Consider the following 18296-nt stretch of genomic DNA (forward strand, 5'->3'; position numbering starts at 1 on the left):
ATTATCTATCAAACACTATGTTTAGTTACGGGGATTCAAAGAAACGCAAAAACAGTTCCAGCTTTTAGAAAGTTCTGTCTAATGGGGGAGACAATTTTAAGCAACTATGTACATACAAACAGACAAATACAATCTCTCTCTCTCTCTCTCTCTCTCTCTCTCTCTCTCTCTCTCTCTCTCTCTCTCTCTCTCTCTCTTCTCTCTCCGAGAAAGGCTTCTAAGGTTAGACAAAAATAAGGAGAGCAAAGATTTGGTTGGTGGACATTGTTTCCTGAGTATCATTAAGTATTGCATTTTTTGAGAAAAGGAGGTATTTTACTTTGAGGGGAAGAGAACTAATATTTAGGGACTCCTAAATCAGTGTTTTCCAGTTTTCTAGTCATATTGAGAAGTCCAGGTTTTTCTTGCTTTTCCTTGCCAATTTTCAGTAAAGAAGATTAAAAAGTTGGTAATCATGTGAAAAAGGAAGGAAGTGGTCTGTGTGTGTGTGTGTGTGTGTGTGTGTGTGTGTGTGTTATATGCTTTATGGTGTCCCCACATGTGGATGTCCCAAAAAGGCCATCTTCTTTATTTCCTTTTTACCCATATGTCCAAATTCATTCAAAATGTCTAATATGCCCTGGCCAAACAAACAAACAAAAATAATCCTTCTGCTGAGATCTTCAGTATCATTAAAAAAATTGTGGTGTTTTGAACAGAATAGAAACTTGAACTTTAACCAGAAAAGCCATAGTAAACTTAAGAACTCAAAAGACATCTTGAGTAGTTTGTGGTCATATGAAGTCCTAACTGTACTTAAAGAGTGAGATTCTTATCAGTAAATGTAGGATCAAGCCTAATTAAGGGAGCTGTTCTATATTCTATTAACAATAGGACTCTTTTGATCAATTTTTTGTAATAGGCCATTGTTTTCTTTCTTATTGTTCATTCTTAGCTTGACAGTTACTTGGCAGATTTGGCTGATGATTTTTCTATTACAATATTACAAGCTTTCTTAAAGTTATTGTCATGTGTTATTCTATATGCATAATAAATTTGAATGCACTAATCAATAATTGTTTCCTTTGACATTTTTTGACAGGGCATTAATATGTTTAGCAGTCTATCATGAAGGCAAAATGGGATCTATCAGTCTGTGAAAGCAAGGTAAAGTGACTGTCTCTGTTTTTTTTTTTTTTTAAAGTATATAAAATATGCATATTTACCTTGACCAGGAAAATTTTCCTAATGTCATAATGCTGGTGATGATGCATAATAAAATAGCAGAGAGTGAATGAAAACAGATGACTTCAGACAATTGACACTGTCTGCTAAGGAGCATTTGCCTTGTATATTCATTTGAGGCATTATATTTCTTGTTAACAGGGCTTGATGGCATGTAGTGATCAGTGACACCAAACAATCTGGAAAAATTAAAGTAGACAAAGTGATTTTTAACCATTTAACCATTTCCCATTTCTCTATTGTTTCTTCCATTTGGAGATTCCATATGAAATCCTAAGCATGAATGCAAAAATATATAAACTCATATGTACAGATTTATATTCACATATATAAAAGACTATGATAATTGAGGTTGATACAGCTGCAGAAAACAGCAGGGGGAAAATGTTCTTTCATACTAAAATCGCTATATTAAAATTCTTGGCAGCTTTCTTGGTCCTGCTATAGCTGTTGGTTTACATTTTGATAATTTACTGAAGAGTACATAATATTTAATTCCTGGTAGAGTTTTGCAGTAGAGTTGAGCAACTCTAGTAAAACAGCTCAAATATAAAAATAAAAGCATTTCCTCTAGGACTTGCAGCTCAGAAATTCCCACTATTTGTTACTGGGTATGAGCATGACCTGAAGGTTAGAAACTTTGGGAAGGAAGAGCTGACAGGAAAGGAGATGCTTCACATTCCTGTTCATTTGTAGTTTGGTTTTTCCTTCCTTGAAGAGGTATTTGGCTTTGCATAATGCTAGTATGGTTGGGAAGACAGTTAGTAAACTTCTGATGCCCTCTTTCTCTTTTCATCTCAGTAATATTAATAAATAAAATTCATTGTTTTACTCATAGGCAAAAATTTTTCTGAGTACTAAGCAACTGCTGCTCATTAACAGTGGGGAAAAAAACTGCTGTCAATTTTTGAAAGTCTCTAATATCCCTTTTCCCCACTCAGAATGAATTGTCATCATAAAGATTTTGTTGTCCAAAGTAGTACATCATAGTGCTGGGATCAGGGCATATTTGATCTGCTGTCCATAATTTCTTTGTGCTGGTTTTCAGGCTGCTGAATGGAGAAGCTAGAGCAATGTTCCTCTTTTGTCTGTATTTGAGAAGTTAGCCTAATACAAAGTTAAGAACTTTGTCTTTTATCCCTAGGGGAGATTGGGCTTAGTTCTATCATTGTCTAAATAAATCCCTAGGAGAATTAGGTTTCTTAAAATATATTGGTTGCTATACCTGGACTAACACTATTAGGTAAGGTCATGAAGAGATGTGAAGATGTGTGTGTGTGTTTGTGTGTGTGTGTGTGTGTGTGTGTGTGTGTGTGTGTGTGTGTGTTGAGTATCAGAAGAGTTAGAGTCTTGCTGAGCTTTAATTGCCTTTCTGGGACATGAGCTAGGATTTCTAAAGAACCTCAGAGAGCTCTTATTTCAACTTCTCCTATCACTATCTCCATTCTGAATTTATAGGTGGGGAAACTGAGGCACAGATTTATGACTTTTCAGAGATCACATAATTAATCTTAAGAGTAGGGACTTTGATATGGGTGTCCTGATTCCAAGTTCTATGCTTTCGATAACCACATATTGACATTCTAGAGATTTGTGATTCTCATAGATGGCAGATGATAAGATTTGTTGGCTAATGGAAATATGAGTTTGTTGGATTTTGTTTCCCAAACTGAGTTTTCCAATTAAATTCAGCTGATAGATAAGTAGTCACGGTACTGAAACACTTTTGGGGAAGTAACAGCATTATCTCCTACAATGAAGTAACTAGTCACCCAAACACTTGCTGTTATGCTGTTGTTTCAATCATGTCCAAGTCTTCATGACCAAGTTGGGGTTTTCTTGGCAAAGATATTGAAATGGTTTTCTTTTTTTTTTTTCCAATTCATCTTATAGATGAGGAAACTGAGGCAAAGAGGGCTAAATGATTTGTCAGGTGCATACAACTAGTAATTATCTGAGGTCAAATTTGGACTCAGGTAAATATATTGAAATAGTTTGCCACTTTCTTTTGCAACACATTTTATAGATGAGGAAATTGAAGCAAAGAGGGCTAAATAATTTGTCAGGGGCACACAGCTAGTAATTACATGAGGTAAAATTTGATCTCATGTCTCCTTGATTCCAGGCCTGATGCACTATACCACCTAGCTACCCACTCACTAAATGAGGGGTATAGTCTAATGAATTCCAGACCCATTGTTCCCCTGGCACTACTCTTCATGTGAGGGAGAATATAGAAACTTAAGCTAATGATTTAATATTCAGGTTTATTTACAATGCATTTCCTTATGAGGTTTAGAATCTTGAAGCTTGTTTATTAAAGCATTCTCTAAGGAAAAATTTCATTATTGATATCCATTTCATTAATGATTCCTGTTTGCAAATACTGAAATTATAGTATTTATTTAGTAAGTGACCATTATTGACTTCCAAAAGTAGTTAATTCAGCTGTATAGTTTGAAATGGATACATGTTATATATTAGATTACTTGTCATGGGACAGAGGTTGGAGAAGGGAGCAAGAAAAAAGTTGGAGCATAAGATTTTGCAAAGGTGAAATATGTTTTGAAAATAAAAAGCTTTTAAAAAAAGAAGTACACATGTTTAACGTACATTGGATTACTTACTGTCATTGTAGAGGTGAAGTGGGGAGGGAGGGAGAAAAGTTTGGAACACAAGGTTTTGCAAAGGTGAATGATGAAAACTATCTTTGCATGTATTTTGAAAGATAAAAAGCTATTTAAAATAAAGAAATGGGTACATGTTAGAGGGCTTAAAAGACAGCAACTGAAGGTTGCAAAGTTGTTTACTTTTCTTGGATGCTTCTATTGGATTGTATTTGACTATAGTCAGTCACCTTAATCCCCTAAACCTAGTGATAGGGAGATTAAGAGTGGCAGGGAAATGGGCAGGATTGAACTGGTAGTAATGAATTCATATAGGCTTTGAATTAGAAGACACCTAAAAGGCATGTAGTCCAAACCTTTCATTTTTCATATGAGGAAACTAAGAACCACAGAAGTCAAATGACTTACTTAAAGCCATATAGACAGGAAGTAAGTAGTCCATACACAGGAAGTAAGGGTGAATTTTGAATTAGGTCCTTGGATTTCAAGTTGAGTGCATCCTTCATTATAACATATTTCTAGAGCCACTTGAATTTTGTATGGCTGCTTATATTTTGATGACTTCTTTATAAGTTGACATGAGGCAAAACTAGAATTATAACATATAAGCTGGTTACATGACTAATTTAATCTATAAATAGTTTAAACTTTGATACTTGGCTTTTCACTTTCAAAAGCAAAAAAAAAGTATACCAAATCTCCATCTCAGACCGATTGTAAGAAAACTGAATGCGAGAGTCAAGAGACCTGTATTCTAATCCTAGTTGTGTGATCATGGGCATACTGTATCCTCTCTGGAGTTAGAGCTCAGTTTCTCTATAAAACAAGAGGTCTGAATTAAATAATCTTTGAGATCCTAATAGTAAGATTTTATTCTGTTTTTGTTGGCTGGTAGAGGGCAATCATATTGTGTAGAGAGTGAATGCATATGGCTTTGAGCATTGCCTCCACTTTAATGATATTAGCAAATCATATTCACCCTGTAGTCCTGTATTAACTGGAATTTAGAAAATAGTTTTACAGAGGAATACACAGCCATATACATTTTTACCCAAAGGGGGTGTTATCCTTTTGTTCCCCTTTCCTTAAAAAAAAAAATAGTGAGTAAGCTAATTGTATAGGAATGTCTCAGAAATCTGTTCCTGTAAACACAGGATTTGTGAATTAAAGTAGAGGAAGCAATGCTGATCAGCATGATCTTGTTGAAATTTGTTCATATAGTTACATAGTTTCCCCTAGACAGATACAATTGAGATGAAATAAAAAATCAGCCTCTTTCTCCTATTCCCTTTCCAGAATGCTGTAAAATTTAATATGAATACTTTTTTTACTTCTTATATAGGATTAATTTTTTCCCATGAGTAGAAGAATTCAGATGATTCAGAGAGGAAGAGTTGGGATTAATTGCTTCATCAACCATGCATATGAGTCATCTCTCAATTGTCTCATTAATCTAAGTGAAAAGAGAAAAAAAGTTATTTAGTTCCTGGGGCAAGGTTGATCTTCAACAGACTAGTATAACATTTAGACGTGTTTGTGGTCATATTTTCATTCATTCACTAAGGAAATGAACAGACTACAAAACCTCATCACACAAATTTGTGTGAGTAGAAGCATAAATGGCAAATCTCACTTACCTTATGACTGTAATGGCATGTCTAATGTCATAGGTGGGATGTTGACAGAAAAGAAAAGATTTCTTCATAAGGATAAAAAGTAAAAAAGAAAAAGTATGTTTAGTTGATTTTTCTTCACTGGATTCTTTTTCACCTACTCTTAATTTGATTAACTAGGTAGGAGGTAGTTGGAGCAGAATAAAGCAAATACTACTCCAGATTTCTCCTCAACACTCTTCTCAGTTTAGCTGAGTAATTTGCTAACCAATAGATGAAGGAGAGCCATTTGATTGTGTCTTTCTTTTTTTGCACTCCCCACAATTTCCATTGAATCTTTTAAGTGTTCACGTTCTCTCAGATTTGAAGTAGGTTGGAAACTCTCCCCTGGCAACTAAATACTGTAACTAAGGGAGTCCATCCATAGTCTTTCATCACTATTCGCAGTTCGGTTTTGGGGGTTGAAAGTGTGAGTGGAAGAATTTTTTTTATCATTATTTTGGGTCCTAATTCAGCTCTGTGATTTAGTATGGGTAGATTAATGTACCAAATCTCCATTCCAGACAGATTGGCAAACAAACTGAATGAGGAGTCAAGAGACCTGTATTCTAATCCCAGGTTTGATAATAAGTAGCTGTGTACCCATGAGCATACTGTATTCTCTCTGGAAGTTAGAACTCAGTCTCCCCATCTGTAAAACAGAGAGTTTGAATTAAATGATCTTTGAGATCCTAACAGTGGGATGGACCCTCTCTCTATTGATGCCAATCAGCAAATTCCTCTATAATATTTAGGTTTAGATAGTTGTCCTGGGCATTAAGAAGCTAACTGATTTGCCCATCCATGTTCATAGAGATAGAGTGTGTCAGAACTTGAACTTGAGGCCAAACTTCTTTCTACTAAGTCATATTGCTTCTCTGGTAACAGGAGAGAGTAAGAGCAAGAAGAGAGATCTATATATGTATATATGTGTATGTGTATGTATATATATATATATATATATACATATATATACATATATATGTATAAATGTGTGTATAGATATATATGTGTGTGTTCATATACATTTATACACAATTTACGTAAATATGCACATACATACATATCCTCTTAGTAAATAGAATTTCACATTTCTTCCAGGACTAGAAATTCCCAGGTAGATGAAGGCAAAAACAAAACACAACAGAAAGCAAGTCCACATTAGTCAAAGGTGTTAATACTTTTTTTTTTAAATCTCTAACAAGAAAATCCAAAATTAGAACCTAACCCTTAGTAATTATGCTCTGAACCTAACTTTATTATCCTTTCATAAATCACAGAATTTCATAGTTTTTCCTATTATTTTATTTAAGCCTCACAGTATTTTATAAAAGATTCCTTTTTATTATCCCCATTTTCTTGATTTGTCAACTGACACAGTTTAAGGCACTTAACACAGATCACTATAAATTATATAGAAGGGTGAAGAACTGACCCTATTGATTTTACCTATATTTGATTACTTGCTGCCTGAGGGAGAGGGAGGGGGTAGAGAGGGCGAAAAATTTGGAATACAAGATTTTGCAAGGGTAAATGTTGAAAATATCTTTGCATGTATTTGGAAAAATAAAAGGCTATTATTATTATTAAATTTGACCCTATCAATAATTTTTTATTAAATAGTCAATTTTACAAATTACTATTTTTATGGAGTACAAATGACCAATGTTAACTTATGTGAAGGCATAAAACTAAACAAATATAAGAAATTATTTTAAATTTGCCTACATTGTTCAGCTAGTAAGCAATCATCAGCTATGACACTTCTCTTTGAATTCATTTCAACATGGGAACCATGAAACTGCAGTTGAGTAGAAAGTGTTGAAAGGCTAGAAAAGATTGAGAGCCTGTTGACTTATTGAACAGGAAGTCACCCTGATATAACCATTAACAATTTGTCTTCTTTAAGTATAAGTTGAAGTGATCTTTTTTAATATGTTATATTATGTTCCTTAAATAATATTTTAATCTGAAAAGCTGAATATTGGAGAGCAGGGCATTAGCATTGTTTATCTTCTAATTTTTATTCTTGCTAGATTACTGGGCTATCCTACCTTTCACCTGGACAGATAAAGAAAAATTGTTTTCTCATATTCCTTAACATGCATATTTTCTAAGAGGCTGCAGATTTTTTTTCCTTTGAAAATGGAAGGTCAGACAACTGTTGATGGCACATAATGATAAAAGTTATTAAAAGCTAAATCATCTTTTTACCATAATTAAACTTTCAAAAATACAGATAATTCACTATTTCTTTTAAAAGGGGGAAGCAGTTGCATAGAGTATCTAAATTGGCATCCATTTTTGTTTTGTTTTGTTTTGATTGGAATATATCATTTTTTTCTGACAGATTTTTACCTTCCTTAATTATGCTTAGCTTACACTAATTTAAAAGGAGTTTGTATTTCATGAATGAACACCAACTGGGTAGTAGGGAGATGGGAGGAGATGACTCAGATCATCCTGGATGGTTTGGGCAGAATCTTGCTTGAGATTCAAGATTTTCAGCACATGATCCTCAAGAGCTGGTTCTTTATTGGGGAGAAGATGGAAGCAGAGGTAAGGGTGATTAATAAAGACATGCAATTAAAAGCATTTTGGGGAGTTATTAATTAATGTAATTTTCTGGCTGATCCATCATGAAATACTTCTTAGCACAAGCAAGAAGTGTGTTTCTGTGTCTCTGCCTGAATTCCACTTTGAGCAAATCAGTATTCATTGCGTTCTTATTATGTACTCAAAATAGTACAAAAAGAAAAGGTATTAGATATAACTGTTGGATTTGGAAGAGCTTTTTCTTTCTTTTTTTCTTTTTTTGTCCTTTTATGGTCTTCAACTACTGTTTTTCTGGCTAATGGCCCATTCAGCACCATCATTGTGAGATGGTGCAATGGTAATGATGTATACCATGGCTAGGTCATATTTTGCTCTGTGGTTATATACTTTTTCTTTCTTAAGACCTCCTGTTCCTTTCATTTTCAAATAGCATTGCATTTGTGGTTAGGTTGGATATTGGCAGAGAGAGATGACAAACTTAGGTAGTTATACCTGAAAAGTGGCTGTTCAAAGAAACCACTCTGGTAGTTTGGATCTGGACTTTTGGGTTTGGATTCAGTGATCCAGAAAAATAAAGTCATAGAGCTAGAATTAGAAGGGAATCTTGAGATCTTTTAGTTCAATCCATTCATCATCTAAATGAATCAACTAACTGAGGCCCAGAAAAGGGAAATGACTCATCCAGATGTGAACAATTAACTTTCAAAGAATAAAAATACAACAAAATTTTTGTATAATGACATGACAAACTTAAATACTTCTAAATTTTACTTTTAGTGACTGAAGGCATCTATCTCAGTAGTTAGCCCTCTTTAGGGGCATTTTTGCGTGACTTTACAGATGATAAAATAAATGAAATTGATATAGTTTTAGCTTGTTGAGCCCCATTTCTGGTTTGTTTCCTTTCATCCTCATAACAAACCTGTGAAGTGCATGTACAAGTATTATTATTCATATTTTTGCAATGAGATTGAAAACTCAGAGAAATTAAATCACTTGTCCCTGATAACGTAACTGGTAATTCAGTGGCCAAAATCAAAACTTTTCTGACTCCCATATCTAGCATACTTGCCTTTTGGATTTGCCAGTGAATAGAAAATACAAGATAATAAAGTTAACTGTGAGCTCTTTGAGATCAGGGACTCTACTCCCTTAGCATAATGCCTAACACAGACAAGGCTAAATGCGTAAAGCATAGTGACAAGACCTTTTGAAAGTCAAGAGAACTGGGTTTTCGTACAGGAGGAAATTAGGGGGAAAAGGGTGCAGGTGAAATGATTACCCCAAGTTAGTTATACAGCTCCTTAGTAGTAGAATATGGACTACATCTAAATTCCTATCTCCTTACTGTGTAATGTATTTATTTCTACTGCATTTTGTTTGCATCAAAATCCAAATGAGAACTCTGTAAAAGCCTACAAAACAAGTTTTATAGTGACTTCACATGTACTCCTTGCTCCTTGGAACAGTACTTATAAATGCCTCTATCACTGGTATTTCAGTAAGATATTAATGCTATTATATGGAAACAAAAATCAGAGAACTCTTTTTTAACTCTTTTGGAGAGAGAAAGCCCCGAACAGTCTTCTATTTGAATGTGGATTAGCTTTATTATTGCTCTTCTCTCTCCCTTGTCTCTGGGGCCTTTGTATAAATCTGTCTAATGAATCATTTTACATATGGAGTAGAATCACATTACCTTGGATGTTCAAAAGGAAAAAAAAAAGAAAGAAACTACTAAACCTAGTGTGGGAAGCATTTTTTTTTCATGGCAAAAAGTCTTCAAGTACTAAAATGTCAAAAAGACATTTACTTTCATCAGTTTAGACTATATTTTATTCTTAAGAAATAACACCCCAAGTTTTAGCGGTCACCAAGCAAGGTATTGAGCACAATGGATTTTTATCTGAAGTTCTTAGAGGGAAGATAGGAAGGAGTGTTGCATAGTGCCTTTAGAAGTGGTTTATAGCACTTGAGTGATTGTGTAGAGTGAAAGCCATTTTTTTTTTTGGAATTGAGAGAGAAAGGAGTGCTTAGTAACTTAAGGCTATATAAAAATGACTGAAAAGATGTGTTCCGTAAGCCTTCTGTCCAGTTCTTAGTCTCTTGTTCAACAATTGGTGGGTGTGTGTTATACCCCAGTATTCTTGTCCTGACTCAGAGGCTATTTGAATGATTTCAAAAACTTTGGTAAAAACATCTTGTATTTATTCTAACAATTCCATCCATCTAGTATGTGTATAATGTATTTATTTGTTATATGGGTACACACTCATACATAACATATATTATGTGTGTGTATGTGTATGTTTTTATTATAGGGAGAGGGCAACATTGCTCCCCACTTTCCCCAATTTAATGTTACTTTTGACCAGACAGAGAAGTGTAGATTCTATTAAAACACTGCTCTTTTCAGGTAAAACCCTGCCACAAAACTTTTTTTTATGTATTTTTTCTGTGTGTGCATCTCTTTATATTGGGAGAAGATTTAAAAGGTACATTGGCTTTCCTCTAGACCCAGACAGGTCATTATGTAGTTACCTTCTTTCCCAAGATATCTTTCCCACTTAAAAATGAAGTGGAAGCTCAATGAAGCAGATTCGTGTAGCTATGAGATATGATTAGCTTACTATCTTATTTATATTAGGGCCAGACCTCATTTTAAATTCCTTTTAAAGCCCCTTAAAGCTGCATCTTCTCATGCCCACATCTAAGTTCTGTAGGAGGTGATTTAAAAAAAAAAAAACTATAGCTCACGATGACAATTGAAAACCATCTCATTGTTTGGGCAGCCATAGCAGAAGAAGCAATAAAAAGAAGTTGGACTTGTTTTGTGTGGTCCTGTAAATGGCAAAGATTCAATCGTTATCTCATAATTTCTTCCATTCTGGATCCTTTCTATCACTAGAGTCTCCCGTTAAAGCTAAACCACTGAATTTGGTTTTTACTCCTCTTTGCCATTTTCCAGATCTCTGGGTACCATTAATGAGGGAAGAGTGTGTGAAGTCATCAGTCTCACATTCTCCTCCAGAGCTATCTGGGTACAATGGTAAGATATAGATCAGAACAACTGGAGATGGCCTTGGATGCAGGGAAGAGGAAATGCAGCAAGAGAATAACAGAGAGAAGACTATTTTGATCTACATGCCATATAGATCTACTCTCAGCTTGCCAGAATTAATATTAGAGGGTCTAGCCTTCCTTCATTCCTACTGGGCTTGCTTTGCTAGAAGGAGAAATAAATGTCAATAAGCCAAAATCACTGTATTTACTTGGGGACTTTGGTAAGAGTTTTCTCTTCTGCACTACAAGTTTTAGTCTACCACATGTGTTTAATAAAAATGTGATTGAAAGGGGGAGTGAAAGATGCATTGTGAGTTTCCATAGATGGCTTAATATTTTATTTTATATCTTAGTATAGATTGTCTTTTATTCAGTAAATCATTTAGTTGCCATTTAGTTTTGAAAGTGTTTTTTCATATGAAGTAGTTTAAACAGGATTTATTTTTTAATCTCATTACTTTGCTTTCTTTTGAGACCATGAAAGTGTGTGTGTGTGTGTGTGTGTGTGTGTATGTGTGTGTATTTCTTCATGAGAGAAAGAAGGAGAGACAGGAGACAGAGAAGATCTCACTGGTAAAAATAAAAAGATACATATTTTCATATTTAGTGAATTGGGTTTTCTTACCTGAGATAAAAGTTATTGAAATATAAAATGACAACAGTCTGAAATTTCTTTTTGGAAAGTCTAGGGAGGCCTGTAAGTTCTTGTTTTAATAAAGCCCAGCTGCATCTGTTTCTCCTTATCACCTTTCAGTATCTGTGCTGCTGACTCATGTACTGTGGTCTTACTTATCCCTCCCTGGAAGTCACATTTTGTTTCAGGCCTCTTTTTACTCTGCCCCACCAACAGTTTTGGGTCTTTCAAATGGATGATCTGGAGGCATAGCCATAAATAAACAAATGGTGAAAATGAAAATCTTTAGCCTTATCTGAAGTGGGCTTCGGCTTGTGCTTATTTTGCTTCTGATTTGAGGTGGAGAGGAAAGGGTGGGGGAGGTTTCCTCCTTCCTAAAAAAAAAAAAAAATTACCATCTCCGGGGTAGATGACAAGAAAACAATTAACTGTTTAAAACATTAGATTTTTAATCCAGAGGGTCTGAAATTTGCCTGCAGTTTGTTTTAGCCAATAGTTTCAGACAAATGGCTGAAAGATTTTGCTTATTTACTCTGCCCCACTAACTCCACTTTTTAAATGGTGATTAATAGTGAGTAACAGAGAGACTGTTGCAGCAGTGGAGGGAGTTACTAAGTGAAATCCATAACTGAGCAGATGGATTACAATGGGCATATATTTTGCTGTGTTGTATCTGGTGATGTCCTGAGTGTTATTGAAGGGGTGTGTGTGTGTGTGTGTGTGTGTGTGTGTGTGTGTGTGTGTATACATATATATATATATTTTTTTTCTCCTTCCTTCTCTTCTCTCCAGAAGTATAGGCCAAAAATGAATTCCTAGATAAAGTTTCTAAAGCAAAACTTAAGGAAACCTGATGGTGCTTTTCTACATTTTTGTTAGCTGGTTTTCAGGCGTGATTCTATGCAGGGTATCCCAAAAATCTTAGTACAGTTTTAATCTATTAAAACTGAGAACTACTACACTAAAACTTTTGGGACACCCTATATTTTAGAGATAGTTTTTAAAAGGATTTTAGTTTGAAATCTGAATAATATTGATTCCATTCCATATTTTGCTGTATGAAAGAGAATTTATAAAATGAGAATTTTAGAAATAGATGAAATTTTAGATTATCTATATGAGAAATGTCAAATAAATAAGCATAAGCTAGAGGAAGTGCAAACAAGATTAAGCTATAATTGGGAAAGATTCAACAAAATAGATAAAAATGCAACAAAATATAGTTTTTGAAGTTTTTGAAGACAATCTGCATGTCTAAGGGGAATTCCTATCTATGTTTTCTTTGAGTAGCCCTAGTTCTATTTGAGTTTGATATCTCTGATCTAGACCAATTCTTTTATTTTAGAAATGAGTATTCTCAGGATCTTAAGGAATAAAGTTGGGTAAAGGAAATCCAGAGCCTGATTCTGTGTTCAGTGCTGTTTCGGGGAATATAGGTTAAGAAAAGCATTCAAAATTTCTTATAAAAATCATTTCTTTTACTCTTAATTCCATCCTCAAAAAATTGGAATAGAATTGTTTCTCATAAACTAAAAATTAACATTCTAGAATATAAAAGATGATTTTTGAAATGGACTGAATAAAGCTTTAAGTTTCCTTTAAACATTGAAGAAATCTTTGAGGCTACTAGCCATCATGCATTCTTTAAAGAAAAACTTAATTAATGGAAGCCCATTATTGGATAATTTGTACAAACATATTAATGTGTCTCTTCTTAGGTGCTAGGGAATAAATATGGGAGGAATGGGGAAGGAGAAGGAATAATTTTATAAGCATCGTGCGACATCTCCAAAGAATAGAAGTTTGATTCCTGTCACATGTTCAATAGTAAAACTTCTATAGAGATTCTTGTTAAAAGAGAGCCTTTAATGGTAGTAAGAAAGATGTGTTTAGTTATGTTTAGATATGATAGTATAAGCTCTTTGAGTGCTCTTCAAATAAAGAACATATTTAATTCAGTGAGCACATGGGATTCATGTGAAAAATTCATAATGTAATGGAGTTTGAGGGCCACGTGTTCTCTCTTTTCTGTATTTTTTTTCCTTGAATAGATTTTGCATAGATGTTTATGAAATAACAGTCTATCCTAATTCCCTTTAGGCTCCCAAAAGAAAAAAAAAAGATGTGGTCCTGATTTTTAAGGAGAGGTACAGGAATCATCTTTTGTTCCTTATGGTAGAGTATCTTGGTGACTAGCTGGGGCACTGCCTCAGTAGGGTGTCATCCCAGAAGGATGTCACATAGTCACTGAGAGCAAATTTAGCTTCCTTTGACTCTCTTGTGTTTGTTCTATTTAGACCAACCTGACAAATTTCTTGAACCCATGTTTAGTTTGATTAAGTAGTTGGTTCCTCCATTAAAAAGCCAGTTTGAGTATTTCAACCATAGGGAGTAGACCACGTCCCCAAGTAACTGAATTAGGAACATCTGGGGACATTCCTATTGCCTCCAAGAGCAAATAAAGAATACTCTATTTGACATTCAAAGTCTTCATAATCTAGCCCTCTCCTACCTTTCCATTTTTCTTACTCTTTACTTTCTACCATGTACTCTTCAATACAGTGATACTGATTTCCTGGCTGTTCCATGAATAAGACACTCAATCTTTTCTGCTCTGGGTATTCTCTTTGACTATTCCTTATTCCTGTAATGGTCTCTCTCTTCCATTCTGATGACTGACATTTTTAAAATAGCAACTAAAATCCCATCTTCTACAAGAAGCCTTCCCCAACCCCTTTTAATTCTAATGCCCTCCTACTCTTGATTATTTCTGATTTATCCTGTATACAACTCACTTTGTTTATATTTGTTTGATTGTTGTCTCCTCTATTACATTGTAAACTCTTTGATGAATGAGACATTCTTTTATCTCTTTTCATATCCTTGATCTAGGCACATATTCTACTATGTGTCTAGCACATAGTAGACACTTAATAAATGTTGATTGATTATCAATTGATAGAGAAACTGACATAGATTTAGAAGGCAAGATATTTTTGCTTGAGAGAAATTGAAAGCTGCTATGCACATATAATAAACAGTACAGATTTGTTGAATTGAGGGCATTTAGTGCAAAGAGCAGGATTAAAGAGGTAATTAAAACCTGTTTTCTAAATATAATTAAATATAGACTGAAACAGAAGGGGTCAGAAGCAGCCTGTATGTGGGAGAAAATAAACAAATATTGAGAATAGTGGAGCTTATGATGCTTCAGTGACAAGATAGTTAATTGTCCTCGGGAGTTTTTGATTTCTTCACACTTGTGCTAAGTGGAGAGTTTTGGAATTTTATGCTTGAATATGAAGGTAACTAATTTTCCAGCTGCCTGCAAGATGTCTATATTTAGAGGTCTCACTAGTACCTCAAATGTGTGCAAAATGGAACCTGACTTTTATCTTTCACTTTTAATATCTCATTTATTTATATACATATTCTGTCACTTCTCAGTATAAAATCTGGTGAGTTTTTTATTTTTTTGGGGTGGGGAGTGTAGTTGGGATAAGACTTATTATTATTTTGTTAGTTTAAACTTCTTTGCCTGAAATTCAGAGTTCTCCAGAATTGAGCTCTTCTTAACCTTTCCAGCTTTATCTCCTTCTCCATAAAATCCACATGCTGGTCAAACTAGATTCATTGAAGACTTTTACTTTTCTGGGTTTTCCTACCTGTATTCATTGTTTCCTGTGTCTATAATCTACTTCATCTTCGTCCGCATTCTCTAGACCCATTGAATACCTATCCTTTCCAAGGTTCATGCTAACTATAACCTTTTCTTATCTGATCTCACTAGGACTTTGCTTGCACTTCCACTTCCACTTTGCTTGTGTGTATATGAGCGTGTGTGTGTGTGTGTGTGTGTGTGTGTGTGTGTGTGTGTGTGAGAGAGAGAGAGAGAGAGAGAGAGAGAGAGAGAGAGAGAGAGAGAGAGAGAGAGAGAGAGAGAGAACTCTACCTAATGCCAGGAGCTATTTCATGTATAAACTTTCTCCCTGGGCATTTAATAATGCTTTCTATACATGACAGGAGTGTAACAAATGTTAGAAACTCTAGTGTGTGACTTGTGTGACTGAGCAAGTCACTTAAGCATTTCAGAACCTCAGTTCCCTCTTCTGTAAGGTGGGTATAATAATATCTCTACTACCTTCTTCACAGGTTTGTTATGAAGAAAATATATTGTACACTCTCAAGTCATGTAGAAATATGAGCTTACTGAGTTTGCGTGTTTCAGATAATTAAAACAGACTTTAAGCACCTAAGCTTAAAACAAAATTGGACAAAAATATTTCCTAAAAAAATGTATTGGAAATTTCCTTCTCTGTCTTTTTAAAATGAGCATGCTGAATATAATTTAAGTATTTTTTATAAATTTAGGGTCTTCACTTAGAATATCAATTATTAGACTGGGATAACATATAGTGACACCCTTAGAGGTTCCTGAAGTTTGTGTGGGAGTGGGGGATGTTTTCCCCTACATTAAATATTATGTGAAGGGTGCTTTCTATCTGTGATTCTGCTGCCTCTGCTTTTTCCTTCTTTCACTATTAGCTGTCACTACTCAGTATTGCAGTTTCTAACAGCTCCACCCCTTCTGCCTTTCTAATAGCCTGTAACCTGAGGGGAAACCAGATCACTAAGGTTGTTAAATCTAAAAGCTTCATTTTATGTCTAATTCTAAGCCCTCCCTTGGGATTTGAGGGTTCATGTATTCTGGATGTTTAAAGTTATGAGGTTGCTGGAAGTTAATTAATGTATAAAGTGGGGGCATGCCAGTACCCATTTTATTATTTTATTAATTGTTCAGAGTCTGTTGGGCATGTTCTCAAACACTGGCAGTGGTCACAGTGATTGCCCTTGTATATAACTCATGTTCATAGGTAAACTGAGAGGAATGTATGTGACAGAAGAGCCCTGGTATGGAAACCAGCAAACCAAAGTTGAAAACCTCATTCTATTGCTTACTACTGGGTCTCAGCGTGTTCATCCATAACAGGTGATTGATAGGTGACTTCTAATTCTCTATCTGTGGTTCTAGGATTAAGACAAGGAGGAAGAAGTTGTATCTGCAGTGTGCTTCTGCTAGATAGAGGAAAGATAGCTTTTGGGATAGTACTGTTTTCCTACCAAGAAGATGAGAAAGAAGGAAAGTAAGAATTGCATACAGGGGACCAGATCATTTATTCAGTTAATAAGGTCAGAGAGCAGTGAATTTTAATTTTCTTTAATAAGGAAAAAAAAGATTTCCCCAAATGTAAAAATAATAGAAGGTAGGCCCTAATTCAGGAGTATATTGTGTTTCAAAATCAGCATTTTTTTTTGCACTTAATAGTACTACCCCCAATTATTTGTAAAAAGTAATTTTCAGCATTCATTTTTATATGATTTTGAGTTCTAATTTTTTCTCCCTGCTTTCCCTTCCTCCTCCCCAAGGCAGCAAGCAATTCATTATAGGCTATACATGTACAATCATGTTAAACGTATTTCCATATTAGTCATGTTGTGAGAAAAGAATTAGAACAAAAAAGAAAAACCACGAGAAAGAAAAAACTTTAAAGTGAAAATAGTATGATTTGATCTGCTTTTAGATTTTATAATTCTTTCTCTGGATATGGATAGCATTTTCTATCACAAGTCCATAAGTTTGTAAATTGATGGTTACCTGTGTTATCATAAATCATGGATCTTTCTTAGTCTCAGTTTCCTAATCTGTGAAATGACGGTTTGGCCTAGATGGTCCCAGAAATCCTTTCCAGCTCTACATGTTTGGTTTTCTTTTCTTTTTAAAAAAGTTTTATTGATGACTTTTTTTTTACCCATCACTTCCTGATATGCCCTACTTCTCATAACCCTCCCTTTTAGCAAAGAAAAACAATTCTGAAAAATCAGCCAATAAAGTGACAGCACTGGCACATTCCACACCTGTGGTGCCCTACTTCTCTGCCAAAAGGAGGGAGATTTGTTTCCTTATTTTGTCCTCTGAGACTTCTAAGACTGGAGATTTCATTTTATCTGAATTCAGAAAGCTTTTAATGTTGCTTTCATTTACCTCCTTGACGTGATGGCATGTACTGTTCTTCTGTTTCTCAAAGCACATTTGCTCATGATATAGTGTTCTAACACTATTTAGCTTTATTTAGCTTTTTAGTATTTTAGTATTTAGCTTTCTAGGCAAGCTCACAGAGGCCATGATTTAGGTAAAGTAGTAATAATAGTTCTTAACCTTATATAGGCAACAGGCAGGTAGGCATTACAAATGACAGAATATTGGTCCTGGAGTAAAGAAGACTCCTTTTCCTGAGTTCAGATCCGACTTAAGACATTCACTTGCTGTGTGGCCCTGGGCAAGTCATTTAACCCTGTTTGTCTCAGTTTCCTCATCTATAAATTGCTCTAGACAAGGAAATGGCAAGCATGTTTAGTATCTTTGCCAAAGAAAAGCCAAAATGGAATCATGAAGAGTGTAACAAGAATTAAATTACTGAATGATAACATCAACAAAAGCCATATACATTCCTCCCCCAAAAAATTTCCTCCTGAGTTCAG

General features: G+C 34.7%; 1 protein-coding gene across 3 annotated transcripts in view; it reads left to right on the top strand.

Moving 5' to 3' along the window:
• The window catches only part of ATXN1 (ataxin 1), a 654648-nt gene that overhangs the window by 52373 nt on the left and 583979 nt on the right, over positions 1-18296 (top strand). For all 3 annotated transcript variants that reach the window (XM_051970650.1, XM_051970648.1, XM_051970649.1), the window contains exon 3: positions 1082-1146. The gene's annotated coding sequence lies outside the window, so the exon portion shown is untranslated. The remainder of the gene's footprint in view (positions 1-1081; positions 1147-18296) is intronic.

The sequence above is a fragment of the Antechinus flavipes genome, chromosome 1 (genome assembly GCF_016432865.1).
Source record: "Antechinus flavipes isolate AdamAnt ecotype Samford, QLD, Australia chromosome 1, AdamAnt_v2, whole genome shotgun sequence".
Classification (NCBI taxonomy): domain Eukaryota; kingdom Metazoa; phylum Chordata; class Mammalia; order Dasyuromorphia; family Dasyuridae; genus Antechinus; species Antechinus flavipes.